A 16,333-nucleotide genomic window follows, 5' to 3' on the forward strand; every position below is an offset into this window, starting at 1 on the left:
AGGCAAGCGTTAAAGCCTCACAGCCAGCCAAGCTTGTGGTCGAGAGAGCTCGCAACAGATCTCACAGTCGACCAAACTCATAGTCAAGCAAGCTCACAGCAGAGTTCATGACCAGCCAAGCTCATGGCAGCAAGCTTGAGGCTGACCAATCTTGTAGTCAACCAAGCTCACGACCACGAGGTCGCGGCTAACCAAGCTCATGGCTCCGAGCTCGCGGTCAGCCAAGCTCAAGGCCACGGCCGGCCAAGCTCGCGGGCATGAGCACACAACAATAAGGTGAGAGGAGAGGGAAGGGGAGAGGAGTGTACCATCGAAGGGGAGAAGAGATTGTGCCAAAGAGAGATATAAGAGAGGAGTTTTTCAGAGATCATCAAGAAATAAAAAATCGAGAGAGAATCAACAAGCATGTAGTGGAGTCTTTAGTCGACCAAGTTAAGACAATCTAGCGACATCCAAATCTACCAACTTAACTTAGACCAATTCAAGTTGACAAGCAACACGAGAAGAAGATTCCGCTAGTTTAAGGTACAATGGTGACAATGGATTTGCTGGGTCCACGAGATTTCCATGTTGTGATTTGTCCAACACGGCCCCAAATGAATTGTGTTGGGCATGACTCCATATGGATTGTGTTGACATTTCTTGACTTTGCCCAACTTGAATTGAATTTGGTTGACTTCCTCTTCAACCCAACTCGATTCAAAACCCAGTTGGCCTTAACATGATGCAACCTAATCTTCGATGAGTCTTGCTGAGCGTAACCAAGGATGGAGACAGATGTTAGTCTACACGGGCTTTATATAAATTTCTCTCTATATATTTAATTATTTTAGTTAATTGTCCATCCAATCAATTCTAAATCTCTTTAATTTCACGATCAGTCCAGATTTATATATATATATAGAACGTCTATTATCGACCGATTAACTTGGATAAATTCTAATTTTTGACTCCGCCCCTTAGTGTAACCTACACTATATTTGACTGAGCGGTGTCATAGACAACCCAACCTATTTGACACTCCTACACAAGTTACACAATTTAAGTCCTCAGTTACTATAAGCTGGATCCATGATTTCTAAAGTTGCCATTAATTGACGCAATCGACTTAGTCAATAAAGACTTTCAAAGTTATCCTCATGTTCTTAGTTGAAAATTAAGATATGGTGCATGTGGCTATAACACAACAATTATGTTCATAAATGTTAAATAATTTATCGCTTTTACTTTATATAAAATTATTCCATAGTAAACTTAGTCATGCTTTCTATTTGTAATAAAGTATGGTCGGCAGTGAACACATTGTCAATTGTCAAAAGCAACTTTAGATTAAATAAAAACAAGAAGAAGAAGAAAAAGATTAATGGAGCACAAAGTCATTTTTTTAAAAGAAAAAAAAAAGAAAAATCCACTAAAGAACTTCACAAGTTTGATCCCTCCCTCCTTTGCTTTTAGTTGAAGAGACATTAAGAGGACAAAAGTGCATAGTTCACATGGAGCTAGCCATTGGACTTAGATGGTGAAGGTGATGATCATCGATGGAGATGGTCATAGTAAACATGAGAGATACATGCACCGAAGCCAGAAGAGATAAGTTCCGATTCGAATTGTATATATATTATTTTCTCTCGTCTTCCTCTTTCTTTATGGCATAGTTTGATACTTGTTAAACGAGGACAATGAAGAGATCCAAATTGACTACTCGAGTAAAGAAAATGGTGCCCTTGCTCGTGGAACCATCGAATGATTCTATGATCATTGTATTTCATTGGATGAGATGACAATGAGAGCTTCTTCTCTTAGTTGGATGTGATGTCATTTCCACTTCTCAAGTATTTGTGCTGTTGACAATGAACATTGTTTTTAGGTCTTGCTATCATTATTTCACATACATGTTTATAATCAAATATGCAATACATCAAACACTTAAATGAGATGGCTAAATAAGCAAGATAGGCCTACTTCGCCCCAAAAAATGGTTTGTATCTGGGGTTGAACAAAATTCCTCTATGATACAATGAGATCCTCTATTCTATTACAACTTTCATTGTGGGGAAGAAACCTAGCTATTAGAGTGCACCAATATCGCGGTGGAGCTTTGTTTACTCTTAAGATACACCCATACCATGGATGATTCAAACTACACTCTTAAGATACACTCGTACAATGGATGATTCAAACTACACCAATTCAAAGCAAAGGTTCGCCTCCCACATGATGTTTGATATGAAGCATGACTTCTCGCCTCGTAACAAATTTAAATATATGACTCGACACAATGATGTGTATGCGCAAAATATAAAGTGAGTCAACTAATCGTCTCATCATCCGAGCATAATTTTCCATGTATAATCATGTGTGCCACTTCGACACCCATCACATTTGATGTGCACAAGCACACATCCATGTACTTTCACGATGAGGTTCGATGCATTGCACCACTCATGTGCATTGATTGAACATGTCGAAATGGTTTTGATTTTTCAACTTTGTCGTTGTATGTTGTTGATTGACTTGATTTACTTTATCACTCGTTCTTAACACATTTATTAGGTCATCTATTTTAGACATATTAAGATACATTGCGTGATTAGAAGATAAAACTAAGAAAGTTCACATCGAACAACTTTGCTAAGATACACTAATTACCCTAACCGTTGGCATGAACACCAATTACGGAAATAACACCAAAAGCCTATCGTTAGTTACATGGAGTCCATCCTATGACCTAACTTGGCTTTTATGATGACCAACACATCCACTTAAGGAACCTTTCCCCTAGTAAGGTTCCTTTAGCTTTGGGAGAGAAGAAAATCCTTCTCTTTCTCATCTTGTTACATGGGTCCCTCCCTTATCGGCCAATAGATTGGAAACACATCGATCATCGAAAATTGGACCGTACCTCCCCTAGCAAGGTTCCTTTAGATTTGGGAGAGAAAGAAGTCCGACAACTTCAAAAATAGTATCCTTCTCTTTCCCATCTTGTTACACGGGTCCCTCCGACTGGACAACCAATCTCAAAGTTGAATGCCTAGATGCTTTTGCCTAGTAGTGGTTTGTTTGCTTTCCAATCCGATCTAATTTACTGGGAATCGAATTTTACTTAGTGCATTTTAGGGAAGAGTAGCACTTGAAATGAATGCAAAATGCAGGCCCTAGCAAAGCAATGAACCCCAAATTTTGAAGCTCCCTTTTGTCTTGTCACTCCCATATGCCCCTCCATTAGGCTCACTTTATGTCCTTGTTTGAGGTTTTGTGGTGATGAACACACACACCCAGAGGTGGCAGTCCTCATCATCCTAGACTCGACACTATTTGATCAAATCAAGACGCGAAATGGATCGTCAATCCAAAACAAAACCAAGAAAGCATTGGACCTCTCAGAGTTGGACAGTGAATCAAGCAAGCTTGTCCATTATCAGTGACCTCATTTCACTACAAATGACTTTCAACTTCCTTCCTTCTCCACTGTTGGAAGGCACTAAGGCAATGCTGAGAATCATTCCTTGGACACAATTAGTGGTTTCTGAACTTGCCGATCATTGTCCATACGACTCTAATCGCCCTTTTTGTTTCTTTTCTCAAACAGTTCAGTTGACAAACTGCTGAGGAGCTGACCATTGAAGCCATGGCAGGAGAGAAACAGGGAGACTGAGAATTTTGTGTGGAAGAAGCCTTTGACTTTGAGAAAAAGAAAGAAAGGAAGGAATTCATTCTATCCATATCTACTCAGTCATTGTTTCTGATAATATGAGCAATCATCTATCAATTGCATGATTGGTGGTTTACAATTATCTCAGTGTTATCTCTGACTTGAAGATGATCTTCTCACATTGGCAATTGTTGCTAAACTCCATGAAATGAATTAGCTTTGAATGAATGATGGGAGGTGTGGCAATATGTGATAAGTGGAAAGACCAAGGTCTCATCGCCTAGTGAAACTTGATTTGATTATAAATCAACAATAATAAATATGATGCCCCATTAGGTATGGTGCAGTGGTCAGAGTTTGAATTTCGAATGGGACAAATATCATGGAGATTGATTTCTAAATGTGCATAAGTTGGCAAACTAAGAGGGAAAGCAATCTACCTTCAAAATTAATCGGGCAAAACTCGGACATACAAATTATCAAAACCAAAACAATAATAATATGAAACTTAATAATTTAAACTTTTCGTCTTATGGAGGCCTTACGGAGTAGAAACTTGGTGTTTAAAACCACATATATCTTGTGTTATGATTGTAACCATATATTCACCCGTCTCTAGATAGTGTCATTTGAACCTACATTTCGATCACACATGCGACTTGTGTTCTTGACCATTTAAATTGAATGTTAATCAAGGACTAAGCAATACCAAACAAAAAATTCACGATTGAAAGAAATGTCTCTTGTTTTATAAACAAAGCTTAATTGTGCACATCTATTTGGTAGCTAGGAAAGCACTAGTTTAACAAACATAGTAGCTACCTGATGCCTAATTATGTACATCTATTTGGTAGCTAGGAAAGTAGATAGATCGCCCCTTATCCAATGCCTTAACATTGTCCACAAAGACACAAAGTTAGCCTTAACATTTCCGCGAGTCGCTTAGCTTTAGCTCACCTGCAAGGACCAGCCTAATTAACTAAGAAGAAAATACCCTACATAGACAACGCATGGGAGTTTAGACTAAAGCTCCATCTGCCATCCTTTCTGGCTGGTTATGTTAGCAACACAGCAGGGCTATCAGTTAGTGGCCAGAGAACAAATAGAACCACCTTTTGTACTCGATATGCCGATCCAGCAGCTAACCTTACTATGAAGAACAACTCATGAACTAGCTTTGTAGCTAGTAGATGGTCAGTGATCTTGTTAAGAGTAGAAATTTGATCTTCCAGTTTGGTATGCTTGGTGTCGGCATTGGGGAAGGATATTTTGGATGTAGGCTTGATCTCCTCGCCGAAAGCAGGAAGCTTCACCTTTCAGGACCAGCCTTTTGGCCTCTTCTCATGTGTAAATATGTATTTTTCTGACCATGCTGCTGAGCTCACTGGAAATGCATGAGATCGAAATAAAATTAGAACAAACATTCACTATGATGCTTTAAAAAAAAGTTCAATTTAAGAACCTTCTTAACGTTCTCATTATTTAAGAGCCTTACTGACATGGATCATCACTGACCATCAACGTATCCTCCTCTTCATCAGGGTAGACGACCTCCCACTTTTTTACTTTGCCGAAGAGCTCTCCCTTAATGTTGAACATCTCTTCTAGCTTCAGAAAAAGATCGTTATATCCATTTAATATAGTCAAGCTCACTGCCCTCCCAAATCCCAACTGTCATTCCTTGCATGTGAACCTGAAGAAAAAGAGGGAAATCAAACAACTAGTTCAGCTTCATATACTCTTTTTCAGGGCATTAGAATACGCAAACCACTGTATGTTCGATCAGTGAAGCAGCAATGAGCAAAAGCTATTTAAGGATTACCTTGGTACAGCTCCTCAATTGCTGATTTTGTGATTCTTGAGTTGACCTCAAGCAAGACACACGTGTGTCAGACCTATTAAAGTTTGATGGTTGAGATTGTCGATCTAATTCCGCATCCAAAGACATCACTGGTTATATTCCTCTCTAACAGAAGAAATGTCAGTTGGTACAGAAATTTCCTCGACAAAGCTCTCGACTAGTTGGACACCAAACAGCCTACAGCCAGACCTACTCTCTCGCTTCCTTTCACTATGTTCATCCTTACCGCCAGACAAGAATGAATCAATTCAGTTGATTCTAGTTGTTGACCAGTACTTAAGGCCGTTAGCAGATGATGGTTCAATTGAACAAGGCTTTGATGCTGAATGTGTATGAATCTCTTTTTCGCTATGCGGCCCTGGAAAAGGGAACAAACAGAAAGTGTGACGACTGAAAAAAGGCATCCAGGACAATCAAGGACGAAAATAAATATAAGCATCATACATAGTGACTTAGTATATTGTTTCATGGTATAACTAATGTCAAAAAAATATATAGTACTTGTGCATAAACGTTTGAACGGTTTCTTCTTGGCAATTCAAATCTTAATAGAACAGGGCGACACAAAGCGAGATGGTGAGCATTTCCTAGGCAATCTCATGGGGGCGTCAAAGTTTATAAAATGTCAAATAAAAGCATGCAATGTGATAATGTTTGGGGTCAGACAGCACAAAAAGAACTAAACATCTCACTAACAATAACTGAATCCGACATGGTTTGTTGCCATGAACATCGAAGGAACTTAGACCTGCATAGAAAAAAGTGTGATTCTATAATGTGAATGGAAATGTGTGGTCAAAGCATCTATCTCGTAAAAAGAAAAGTATAAAGGAAATCAGGAGTTCAGCGATCGTATAAAGTGATTCAGCCAAATAAGGGAAGAGAAACATTACTAAATGCTGGAGTAAGATCAGATTTTTCTGAAACATGAACCCCATTCTTAATAAATATGTTGTTCAGATTTTTCTGTCAAGAAAACAAGGAACTTGAATATCTAAAAACTGGGTAAAACACCAAGTGTCTTACGACAATAAACATAGGTTGTTTAAAACAACATATGTTTATGGTCAAGTTGGCACATGTGTGTGCATGCACGAGAGAACATAAACAAATTAAAGAAAAAGAATCAAACCTTGGCTTGTTAAAAACAGAAAACAGAGTCCCAGTCGAAATAGCATGAGATGCAGTAGCAAGAACTCCAACATGCATACTATGACTGGAAATGACTGATGATGGCATGCTATTAATAGGGTCGCATAAGCCTAATCACTGTGACTAGAAGCTCATCATTTTCACCTCTGAAATAGAAAATATATGACTACTTGATTAGCATATCTCTGGTTAACAAAATCTAGCATAATGGATATATTTGCAAGGTGGAGAAGTAAACTAACTACAACCTTAAAAGGATAAATGCATCAATGGCTCCCTATCTCTTTGAGCTCACAAAAACACTCCAACCGGTTGTCAGAAGAGCTAACAGAAAATATGGCGGGCAGCTAATAAGTCAGCAACTTTTCATATAACTCCTCGAGTCAAAATCATTACAAGCACATGGTTGTATTCTGTAAATACTATTTTAATATATGAAAAAATGTATTCCATAGGAATCATAATATAAAGGAGAAAGTAAACAGATTCTTCTTTTTTCAAATTAAGCTTGGGATGTTCTCAACTGACATAGGCTACATCTAGGAGGAGAAAGCTGGTGAGGGAGACTTTCAGGCAGCAGCATGATCTGAGCAAAAACTTCATCTGTATCTGCTTCAGCCTAAAAGTACAAAAAAGTAATTCATTTACTGATAAATGACATTTGAAGAAAGATGATAGGTAACATAGAGTGACTTTGATGTGACTTACCTGAAGTTGAACGTGAACTACCTTGCATGGGATCTTTGATGGCAGATTAAGGCCGGTGGGAAAATTCCATGGGGCCGGGCCGGTCAACCCCAGGACTAGCCGGGTTCATCATTTTTTTTTTTTGATGGCAGATCAAACAAGGGCATTTGCCGGTCATGTCCTTGATTTGTTGATGCTTATAGCTATATGAGAAAAGAAACTAACATAATGTTGATGCAAGCATGTAAGTCCAGTGTTTCTATAACCTTAACCATGGAATGTTACAAATAAAATTTTCCTAAACTGCATGAATTCTAAACACCTTGAACTCTAATGAGGGAAAACAAATCTAAATAAGGATCTAATAACATCGAAATCGCGACAGAAATTACATAAATTGAAATTGACAAAGAACCTGAATGCGGAATTACCATTGTTCTTCGTGTCATCCTCAAAAATCTGACGATCCCTGAGAAGAAGAAGAGAGGGATGGTCTTTCGAAGGAACTAGGGTGACAGAGTCATAAACTCTTCGCTAATGGGAAACGTAGAGTTTTATAAGGATTCCTAATCCAACGAGGACCAAACCCTACATATGGTGGGCCCACATTCACTATCAGCTCATCATTAATAACGGTGCGGGTTAACGGATTCTATATATGTAAACCTCACATCCAATAATACAAACCCAATAACCATTGATTAGATCACATAATGGGTTTGTTTCTTAACGACACAAATCTATATGATTACAAATAACATGTTAACCAACCAAATAGAGATTAAATCCAACAATTTTCCACTTGGGTTACATGTGATTTTGTATACAACATACGAGTAAAACTTCAGTTGACGTCAACAATAATGTCAGACTTTATGGATATAGAATACCAGTAAAATAATCTTGTTCATTAACTTCATTGGTATAGAATTAAAGATATCATAATTACTATAATATAATTGTAACAAGTCCTAATAGTAATCATAATACCAATATCATCACGTAGATCAAGATGTAGATGTGTAGTATGAAAATTAAATGAAATGTGTTCTGTACATGTCAATTTCCAATTAGTCCTAATGATGACCCAAAGGGGTCTGATCATATTTGCAAACACTTTATGCTAAAATGTAGTAGCAAATCATAATGCAAACATTATGATTCCAAAAGGAATCCATATCGCATTTGTAAACATCATATACTAAACAGCAGTAGTAAATTATGATAAACACAGACTTCTTACAATAAAATAAATAAAATAAAATAAAACAAAGTGCATGTGTTCATAAACAAATATAGAGCATCATAATAAATATAGACTCCCACTAAATGAGTACTTGGTAAGTGGATCTTGGTAAAATAAAACGAAGTACTTGGTAAAATTTATTGTACATGAAACACCTTAAGCACCAAACACTTGATAAGTGGATCTATTAACATGGAATCTGTGCTGATGTGTTCTATCATACCTGATGACTTTGAACTCTTTTTTTAACTAATAAAAACTTGATATCGATGTGCTTCGACTTCGACGAACTATGGTTGTTATTGGCATACAGTTCTACGACTTTATTATCACAGTTGATCTTTAATGGCTTGTCAATGACATCAACAATCTGCAATGTTGTGATGAAGTTCCGCAACCAAATCCCGTAATTGGATGCTTCGTAACAAGCTATCAACTCTGCCTCCATAGTAGAAGTGACATTTGGCATCTACTTTGCACTTTTCCATAATATAGCTTCTCCAACAAGCATAATAATATAGCCCGAAGTGGACCTCATGCTATCCGAGGATCCAACAAAATCGGAGTATGAATATCTAATCAACTCCAGATTATCAAATTTTTGATACGTGAGCATGTGTTATTTAGTTTTCTGCAAATACCGCATCACTCTCTTGACAACTTTCCAATGAACTTGACATATATGCATTAATCAACCGAGTTCAACTTAAAACCAAATGAAATAACCACCTGATCAAATTTCTAGTATCATTGACAAGATGTCTGTTTCAAACCATAAATAGACTACTTTAATCTACATACTGGTGTTTTGAATCCTCAAACTCAAAGTTGTCATGTATATAATTTCCTCAATATCACAATTAAGAAATGCAGTTTTAACGTCCATTTGATATAGCTCCAAATCAAAATAAGCTATAAGCGATTAGCCTAAGGGATCTTTCATCAACACAAATGAGAAAGTTTCCTTGTAATCAATGTCCTCCTTCTAAGTGAATCCTATAGCAATAAGGCAAGCCTTATACTTCTTGACATTGCCTCTTGAATCTCGTTTGATTTTAAATATTCATTTACAACCAACGAGTTTCATACCTTCAGACAATTCGACAAGTTCCCAAATGCCATTGTTCGCCATAGACTTCAACTCTTTTTGCATGGCGTTAATCCACCTTTCGGAATTAAAGCATTATTTAACTTCTACGAAAGAGGTAGGATCACTTTCCAACTCTATATAAACTCATGCTAGATAAACATAATCATGAGAAACTGTGGATCTCCGTTCCCTAGTAGATAGCCTTAAAGACACTTGTACTTGAGTTAGTTGAGGTGTTTGCTCATCAATATAAGACAATATCTCAACTTGAGTGGAAGGTTCCTCCAATTGCATTAGAGATGATGTAAGAATATCTTGATTCAGTACTCCCACTTGATGTGGGATATCCATAATGTAGGGCATGACAACCATACCGCTACTAATTGCACAAGAGGATCACTAACGCTTTTCTCAAAGGATATGTCCCTAACCTTAGCACTCCCACTATTCTCAATAAATTTGAGGTTTCCTGTTTCGAAAAAAGATCTATTGAAGGATCATAAAATTTATATCCGCTAGACTTTTCAAAGTAACCTATAAAATTGTAGCTGATAACCCTTGAGTTCAATTTCTTTTCATTAGGCTATAAGATCCAACCTCAACTAGACAATCATAGACGTCTAATGTTATATATTATACCTGTCCACATTTCATATGGGTTTAGTCACACTGCCTTACTGGTAGTCTATTAAGTAGGTAAATTACAGTTTTGAGTGTCTCACCCCACAGAGACTTCGGTAGAGAAGAACAAGTCATCATACTTCTCATCATGTCTTTTAGAGTGCGATTACATCGCTCAACTACACCATTCTGAACGATCCCACACTCAGCAAGGTAATTTGCAAAAGGTCCAGTACGTTGTTCACCTAATCTGTCATACCGACTATAGTATTCACCACCACGATTAGATTTTACGACTTTAATTTTCTTACCTAGTTGATTTTCAACTTTGACTTTGAAAATTTTGAACACGTCTAAAGATTACAACTTCTTACGAATGAGATACAGATAGCCAAATTGTGAATAGTCATCTATAAAGATAATAAAATATGTATGTCAATTCCAAGATGTCTTAGGGAATGGTCAACAAATGTCAATATGTATTAGATCCAAAAATCATTACATCGGCTTGCTCCCTTATTTCTTTTGTTAGTCATTTTTCTCTTAACACACTCTATGCAGATATCAAAGTATGGCATGTCAAGGAAATCAAGAATCACATATGACATTAACCTTTCTAGGCGTTATTTGGATAAATGTCCTAAACGCTTATGCTATATCATGGAAGAATTCTCATTAGTCAATTTGCATTTGGTATTTATGCTATGCATTATTTCATTGTCAATAATAGGTAAGGTGTTCAATTTATATACTTATCAATCAAGGAATCATTGTCAACCAACATTGAATTAAAGAAGATACTGAAAATTTTATTTCTAAATGAACAAGGATAACATGATTTGTCCAAACAAGAAATTGAAATGAAGTCCCGTTTAAAAGACAGTACAACAAATGTATTTTCTAAATCCACAAAGATATTAATTTCTAAATAAAGCTAAAAACACATATTGACTCTACTTTAACTTTCTTGTCATTCCCCGTATAGATGTATCTTTCACTATCAAGCGAAAATCGGCTCCTGAGACAACCATGCATAGTGACATGTATATGAGTAGGAACACTAGTATCTATCAACCAAGTGTCACACAATAATTAAATTGACTTACGAACTAACAAAGTTTAGAAGTTTACCACTCTTAACATGTCAGTTGGCGTATTTGGGGCAGTCCTTCTTAATATGTCATTTCTTCTTGCAAAAGAAACAAGTAGATTCCTTTTCTTGTTCCTTTTGCTCCTTATGGCCATAACCCCCAAAATCTACAGTCTATTTACCTTTACCCTTATTATCAATCATCATTAGCTTCTTGCTTGAATATTGAGAACCGGATGCTAAGTGAACACTTTTAGATGTCTCATATCTAAATCTCTCCTCTAGCATGCACTGAGGCTCATTTAATGTTCATTATTGTCTTTTGAATATTATACGAAATCTTAAAAGAATTGAACCATGCAAGCAAAGACATCGGGACAAAATATACTAACATACTCTCAGACATTTTGAGTTTTAGTATCTTAAGTCATGTAGCGAGATTAGACATCTTCATAATATACTCTCTTATGTTTCCTTTGCTATTATACCGCATGCCGCATGGACACCAATTTCGTAAGAAGTGTAGCAATTCGACTTTTTCATTTGAAACAAATTGATCTGCTAGTTGGTTCAAAAAACTTCTTGTATTCTCCCCTTTAGTTATTGAGCCATTTATCAATGCTGAAATTGAAAGCCTATACTTAGACTCATGCGGTTGGATCTCTCCCACTTTTTAAATTCATCCCTTTGTTCTGGGGGCGATCATATCTTAATATAAAGTCTACGTCCATGTGCCCAAGACTACAATAACGTACTCTTTCCATTCGACAAAATTAGATTCGGTTAGTATAGGGATGTTATTTATGTTGGCAGTTACTAATTACACTAGAATTAGAAGAGAGAACACCGTAAGCTCACGATTAATTAAAGCTAAGAACAAAGATAGATAAGTTAATATATATCATAAAATTATGCAATAAAACATGCATATAAATGGGTTCATTATAAGATACCAAATACAACATTATATTTTAATCTTTGGACAAAATGCAATTTATTAGCAGTACTATCTGATATAGCTCAAACCTGAGTTATCCACATAATATGTCTTCCTTTGGGTCAACACATTATACGCATAATTAATACTTTCTACAAGTTATATTGGTACATAGCTCACAACAACCTTAATCAGCCACGTAATGTCATTTTTTAGGTTGACATATTATGCGCACGATTTGAACAAACTAAAATTTTGTCCTTTAGTTGTGAGATACCTTCAAACATATATCCGGCCTAAAAGCAATTTTCCTTTAGGCCAATTACTTTTAACATAGATATACATCTATCGACATAAATGTACTAAATTTACCTAAAGTGTTTTCCTTTGGGTTGACATATTAGTTTAATTTAGTAACATGTGTGTAAACAGATTCAGGAAAACCTTAGGAAACCAAATTGAACAGAAGTCTGCGTAGTCCCAAGTGGAAATCCAAGCAACAGAACGATAACAGGTCTTCCATCACCTAACACAATCTGGTCGTGTAATTTGACACGGTCGTGTTCAATGCGTACAACCCCAAACACAGTTTGGTCATGTTGGGCAACATGGCTATGTTGTGTGCTCAACATGTGGTCGTGTTTGCTGCGTACAATGCTTAACACGGCCTAGATGTGTTGTAGAACACGGTCATATTTGATTGCATAGCACGCCACACTGCCTGGTCGTGTTGGGCAACACAGTCGTGCCACGCCTTTGTGTTTCCCAGCGCGCCACACAATCGAGCTGTGTGATCCAACACGGTCGTGGGGCATTGAAATTCTTTCACAGATAAAAATGCAAAAAAACATGAAAATCACGCCTATCCTAGGTTTTCTTTTCTAGATTTTTCGACGATTAAACTTCATTTTACGCTAAGTAATTCAAAATCTAGTGTAAAACATTGAAATCAACCAAAAACTAAACCTTAATGCCATAAAATCAATAAAACGACATTGGCTCTAATACCACTTGTTAGAAATTAAGTTTTACCAAACCGCATGAATTCTAAACACCTTGAACTCTAATGAAGGAAAACAAATCTAAGCAAGGATCTAGTAACATCGAAATCACGACAAAAATTACATAAAAAGAAATAGATGAAAAACCTAAATGTAGCGGAATTGTCATTGTTCTTCATGTCGTCCTCAAAATATGGCGATCCTTGGGAAGAAGAAGAGAGGGCTGGTCTTCCGAAAGAACTAGAGTGACGGCGTCATAAACTCTTCACTAATGGGAAGCGTAGAGTTCTGTCAGGATCCCTAATCCAACGGGGATCAAACTCTATATATGGTACACCCGCATCCATTAGCAGCCCATCATTAATAACAGTGCGGGTTAACAGATTCTACACATGTAAACCCTACATTCAATAATACAAACCCAATAACCATTAATTAGATCACATAACGGATTTGTTTCTTAACGGCACAAAATCTGTAAGCTTGCAAAATAACATGTTTACCTACCAAATAGAGATTAAATCCAACATGGAACCTTAAAAAGGGTAGCTCGGTGCACAAAGCTCCCGCCAATGCAGGTTCCAGAGAAGAGTCGGACCACATTAGGTCTATTGTACATAGCTTTACCCTGCATTGCAAGAGACTATTTCCGCAACTCGAACCCCCCGTGACAACATGGTCACATGGCAACAACTTTACCGTTGTACCAAAGCTCCCCTTAATAAAACCTTAATTTAGAAAATACAATAAAAGGATTTCTTTTTGAGTGAAGATATCAGCAAATTCATTCTTCCAAAAGAAGAATAATGGACCTTAATTTAGAAAATACAACAATAGGATTTCCTTTTGAGCAGAGCTACTAGCAAATTCTTCTTCCAAAAGAAAGATAACACTAGCAGTCTACCTGCCTAGTAATTTACTATTAAGAAACCAAACACAGAAATTCAATCAACTGATTACATGCGCAAACAGGATGTAACAATGAAAATGGACAAATTCAAAACAGCTAAAATCACTAGAATGGCTGTAGTTATTGATGGCTATCACTTGATGAAGAAATGATAGAAATAGATAGCCTGAGTTTTCACCAAAAAAGAAATAAGATAGCTCAAGTACTGGACAAAAGTTCTTGGGATACCTGCTCCATGTGACCTTGAGGAAAGTAATAAACCCTTTCTCCTTCACATGGGAGAGTAACTAAAGGTCCAGCACATGCTTTCCATAGTTCTGGGTATAAGACATCTCTATAAGTCCCTGGTTGGATAAAATTCCCAGCAGCATTCAGGGATGAATTAAAATAACATATAGAAAGAACAACAAGAACAGCCAATGGCCATTAGATGAATAGTAGTGAATTTTTTATTTGTCAAAATAACAAAGATTAGAAGTTTGTTAATTTGAAAGGAGCATTTGCCCAAACCAAAAGGTCTTTCTTGACAGAATTGATAAAGAACTAACAAGCATTCTCAATTAGCAGAACATAGTAAGAATAGAGAGTAAAAGATTGAAAAGAAAAGATGGCTGCTGACCAGAGACAATATCTAAATATTAATTCAGTAAAGTTTTAAAAATGGATACTTTTCAAAGAATGTCTACAGCATCAGGTATATATGAACAAATTAAAAGCACCAATAAGTGACAAATGATAACCCCTAAATAGATTGATCAAAAGCTGATAGACAAAATGTTAGGAGATTCACGATTCAAAACCAATAAAGTAAAATCTTGAAGTTCTAATCTATTATCGTACCCACAAAAAATTTAGAAAAAAAAAAGAGTTAATCAAGCAAAAGGAGAGCAACCAAAAGAAGAGGGGAAAATGAAATAGAATCAAATGCTCGTCGAAAAAAAAAAAAAAAGCAGAAAAAGAGCTCTAACCTGAGTCAACAACTGCAGATGAACTATTTGGAGGAGCCAAAGCCATGAAACCAACCTAAAATTTCTCTTGGAAAGAAAACAAAGGCAATTCAGAGGGGCAGCAAAAATACAGCAAGTGCTGCACTACCAAGTGAAGGAGAAACTTATATGCACGCACATTGATTACCGTCGCATTAACGGCGGAGCAGCTCAAGAAACTACAGTCACACAGAAATTCCTAACAAACATCAAATCGGACCCAGATTACTCCATAAGAATGCGGCAGCTTCCTAAAATAGCATCTGAACTGCTACCGTTTGGACTTCCTCCTTGTCGCCAATTTCGACGGGTTTTTTCCTAGCAAAAACTGAAAAGGAAACCTAGAAATGCTGATAGAAACACCTCTTCTTCTTTTCTCTGCTTCCCTTGAGAGTTGAGACGGGTGCAGCTTTGTCCTTTAACGCCCTCTGGCGTCGCAAATGTTCTTCATTTTTGCCGCCTCCGGATTCACTGATAGCGCTGCACGCGCAAGCAAGGTGTCGCCTTTGCAATAATTCCCAGCCGAACAACAGTCAATAGATCCGAGGCAAGGAACGCGAATAGACGGAACTCGCGGAAGTTTTTACTCTGAGAGCTCAAATCCTCGACCAGAAATCTTTTCTGAAAAAAAAAACCATTACAGCCAGATCAAATCGTCCAGAAATCAAAGCCTTGAATGGGAGAAAAGAAATTACCTCTTAAAAAAACACAGAAACGCTCGACAATCCCAATGAGAGCCCCTTCAATTACTATCTGCCGACAAAACCTACAGCTTTCCGATCAAGAAGATGAAGGAATCGAGTGGAGAAAGAAAAATTGGGGCAAAACAATCACACCAGCTTTGACAAGGCGGAGGCCGAGTTCCCTGTCCTTTTACTACGGCGCGTCGCTACGAGACCCTACCCCGCACCATCCGTCGACGCTGCCTCCTGATAGTTCTACGGATTCTCCGCTTCCCGTCCTCCGGGATCCTGCGTTCCTGCGATCCACCGGATCATCCTCAGACCGGCCAACCAGCAGAGCCGGTCGCTGTTTAAGCTCTGTTTGGACGGGTGAAGGAAGGTTTATTTGGGAGGGAGGGAAAGAGAACAAAGGTCACA

At 37.3% G+C, this 16,333-nt stretch overlaps 1 long non-coding RNA gene across 23 annotated transcripts; it reads right to left on the reverse strand.

Moving 5' to 3' along the window:
• Positions 1 to 4,379: 4,379 nt before the first annotated feature.
• On the reverse strand, positions 4,380 to 16,333 carry LOC121985417. 23 transcript variants are annotated; one of them, XR_006113163.1, is made up of 13 exons: positions 16,070 to 16,333; positions 15,929 to 15,982; positions 15,373 to 15,854; positions 15,216 to 15,281; positions 14,476 to 14,591; positions 13,485 to 13,738; positions 7,374 to 7,555; positions 7,194 to 7,284; positions 6,914 to 7,078; positions 6,646 to 6,811; positions 5,475 to 5,871; positions 5,152 to 5,345; positions 4,380 to 5,036 (listed from the first exon to the last, which is right to left on the reverse strand). It is a non-coding gene; the product is annotated as an uncharacterized LOC121985417 (long non-coding RNA). The 23 variants fall into 23 exon arrangements; XR_006113166.1 differs by having other exon boundaries at positions 15,373 to 15,849; positions 15,929 to 15,986; XR_006113155.1 differs by having other exon boundaries at positions 15,929 to 15,986.

The sequence above is a fragment of the Zingiber officinale genome, chromosome 5B, assembly GCF_018446385.1.
Source record: "Zingiber officinale cultivar Zhangliang chromosome 5B, Zo_v1.1, whole genome shotgun sequence".
NCBI classification, from domain to species: domain Eukaryota; kingdom Viridiplantae; phylum Streptophyta; class Magnoliopsida; order Zingiberales; family Zingiberaceae; genus Zingiber; species Zingiber officinale.